Raw genomic sequence first — 3,875 nt, 5'->3', positions numbered from 1 at the left:
ATTAACTGGTGTATCATTCCATGTAAGTATATTATCATCTTGGTATTTAATGCCCACACGATCAAAAATATATAGGTAAATACTACTTGCTTAACGAAATCTGACCAATTTATAAAATTGACGTATTAGTGAGATAATAAATGCCCTATTTTGATAGCAATAATTATATTTAGATAATCTAGAAGGTATAAGATCATTTTAGACGTAGTTTAATACCTTTCAGTCATTTCAAGACTGTTGGCTCTGTCTACCTCGCAAGGGATATAGACGTGATTACATGTATGTATTTTTAAATCAACTTTACAAACATTTCTAAAATTGTTATTAAACTTACTACAAATGTTTTCGAAGGATAAAATTTGTAAAAGGGATTTTTAATTTGTGTTTATTTCATTAAAAACTATTTCTCGTATCATCTTGTATATTTTTTGACACATCTAGATTCAATTCAGTTACTAGGCGTATTAAATTTCAAAATATTATCCAATTTATCCATAGTTGTCAATAGAAATGTTGAATCAGTTTTGTTTAAGTATTACAATAATAAATAGGTACATAAATAGGCCCTAAGTAAAAGAAAGTAATATTATTTAGGTATATTGTTGTATTTTTTTAAGTTATCGTTATATTTGGATACAATAAATGTTTGCGTTAATTGAATCCTTAAATTTATTTGAATCCTCTCCTTAGGTTATTAATATATTTGAAAGGTTGCCTTTTGAATCACTTCCCATATAATCGCATTGCCTAAAGGCGTTGGGACCTTTTTACGCTTTGAAGTTTAAAACACATTATTTCCACATTATATTCTAGTGCGTGCACGGCAGTGTGAGCCAAGTCCGTAGAATGTTAAAATGGTTAGGTTGCCTAATCTATGATACCTATCTACAATGACTTTTTTAAATTATTTATAACGTTTTTATCCCTTGCGGGGTAGACATAGCCAACAGTCTCAAAAAGACTGAATGGCCACGTTCAGCTATTTGGCTTAATGATAGAATTGAGATTCACATAGTGACAGGTTGCTAGCCCATCGCCCTAAAAAACAATCCCAAGTTTGTGCTAGCCCATCGCCTAAAAACAATGCCTTAGTCGCCTTTTACGACATCCATGGTAAAGAGATGGAATGGTCCTATTCTTTTTTGTATAGGTGCCGGGAATCACACGGCATACCTGTACTCGTAATAAAAATTTAATTTTAATTAATAAACAAAGTGACATGACTTGGCTCTTATCACTACACCGCAACAACGTAATTAAACAAATGATATCCTATGCGTGTGCATTAAGTATACCAACAATTATTAAAGCTATTTGTAATATAAAGAACCCACAAAATTAATCCTTCTCAAAACCATTATAGAATTTATAATAAGCCCACATATTTCATTTGAAGCTTTTTTTATTTTTGGGATTACACATTCTTTTGATAAACCATTATGATGTATTAAATCTGCTTTATAATATAGCACTTTAGAATAGCTAGACCATACTTTTCCATGGATTTCCAACAAGGCGACTAAGGAAAAGACTAATGATTGTGGAATTCTTCTTAAAGGCGATGGGCTAGCAACATGTCGCTATTTGAATCTTAATTCTATACAGCTGAACGTGGCCTGCTAGTCTTTTCGAGATTGTAGGCCCTATCCCATCAGGGATATGGCAGATTTTTCAAGTCTGTTGGATCCAAGGTCTAACCTGAAAGGGATATAGACGTGATTATATGTATGTACACATGAGAGACACAACCGGAAATAACTAATGAGGATGATGAGCCTGCTGACACAGATTTGTTCTAAATTTAAAAGCCATCAAAGAATAGACAAATATTTTTATTTATTTTTCCCTTTAATCTCGTATTACATTTTATCAAAATATAGACTTTCTCAGAATCCTGCCGAATCTGCGTAATAGGTAAGTATTAAATTAGATTAGAATATAAAAAGCACATTTTTTCTTAGGATTACGATGTTCTCATAAAAATATTAGGACCAGAAATAAACTAGGTTCTACATGACAAGTGAACGATTAATCTAAATCATAGAAACTAATACACAATTATTTTAAGAAGATAACACTCATGCAAATAATAAAAAAAAACTTTGAAGACAATTTGACGTGAAAGATAAAATAACAATATTTTAACTAGCTCATCACTTCCTGACTATATGATTTCCAGACCGAGTTTACCAAAAGACCTTTCAAATCAAACAAGGTAAGAAATAGACGGAAAGACACGTATAAAAAGTGAGAGAGTAAAATAGGTTATTCCATAGAAATTGGAATAATATAAGACAAGAGAATGTCACATTCACCAACTATTACTTCTACCACTTCTACAGTCTTGTAGTATTCCGAATTCTATGGGTCAACCTGTCATTCTGAGGATCAAATTTAGAAATTTCAAACCATAGATATCATTAGATCGAGTTTGGACCTAAGTTATGTTGATATCTGAAGTTAGTACTATTACGAAAAACCCTTAGATATTCAATTGGTATAAATCAGCTCCTATTCAAATCAATATATCAAGTTTTCAAAGGGTTTCAATAAGTAAATGATATCACCCGAATATGATCTGAAAGTTTTTGGGTGTCCTTGGCCCTAAATTATCCAATTTTATACATAGGTTTTATATCTGACATAGGTAGGCAAATAAATTTAATAGTTGGTAACATAAATATCATACAATAAATAATTAATTATTCTTTATAATAATAGAAAATGTTACTTACATTATCTATCAACGCAAATTTGAGTAGACAATTAAAATAACATTAGAATTCGCTAAGGATTGATTTCGGGAAATAATTTTTCAAGAATAAGATTTTTATAAAGCAGTTTGTTCATAATTTCCTTTTTTTAAATACAGATTTTCATAAACGTACCTATATCAAAATTTTGTAATCTAACTGGCCCGTTCCGACTTGAAATTTTGAAATAATATCAAACAACGTATATCTAATCAAATTTTTCAAATCGATACAAATTCGAATGATTTGAGTCGACGAAAGCTGTCTATCGGACATTCATATTAGTCATGAATTTGACGCTCCGAAACTACACGCCTTGCTCGCACCCATTTATCACGCATTCGATTTTGTATCGATTTGTTATCGAGACGTGAAGGTTCGCGACGAAGACAAAGCATAGTAAAAAACGATATAAGTAGAACGGGCCACATAGAAAATTAAAATAAATAAATATCAATTCATAGTTGTTTATTTTTGCTACCCACTGTATTTAAATGTTAAGGTAGATGTAGATTTAAACTCGAACAACTGACGAAATTATAAAATTAGACGTATGTAGATACATAATTATTAAATATTGACACAGTTTTTGAGTCATATACTTAATTCTGGATGGATTATCAATAAAATATCAGAAAATGATAAGTCAGAGAAAAAGATAGTTAAGCATTGAACAAGGGGTAAAATACGTACCTATTGTAAATATTTTTACAATATAAAAAGCTAGGGCAGTGGACTTTGCATGCAAAACAGAATAAAATACCTTCATAAAATATTTTGCTTAAGGTAACTAGATAAATACAAAAAGTATTATGTAGGAATTATTCAATTTTTAAAAGTAATAGAATACATTAAATCGCACACAAATCATAGAAATCATAATAATATAAAACAAAAGAAAGGCCATATTGTTTTAGAGACTGTAGGAAGCACGCACAGATGTAAATCTGTCAAATAAATCTCAAATACAATACTAAAACGTTATGGTGTCGCTATCATCAGTTGCGACGTCAGATTCCTCAGCACTTACCATTTCTAGTGTAACATTATTCCGAATTCTATGTTACAAAAATAGCTACAAAGGTTTCTTTAAAATAACAAACAATAAATTATTTAGGTTGT

Source organism: Amyelois transitella, chromosome 21, assembly GCF_032362555.1.
Source record: "Amyelois transitella isolate CPQ chromosome 21, ilAmyTran1.1, whole genome shotgun sequence".
Classification (NCBI taxonomy): domain Eukaryota; kingdom Metazoa; phylum Arthropoda; class Insecta; order Lepidoptera; family Pyralidae; genus Amyelois; species Amyelois transitella.
Note: the sequence above shows the minus strand (reverse complement) of the source record.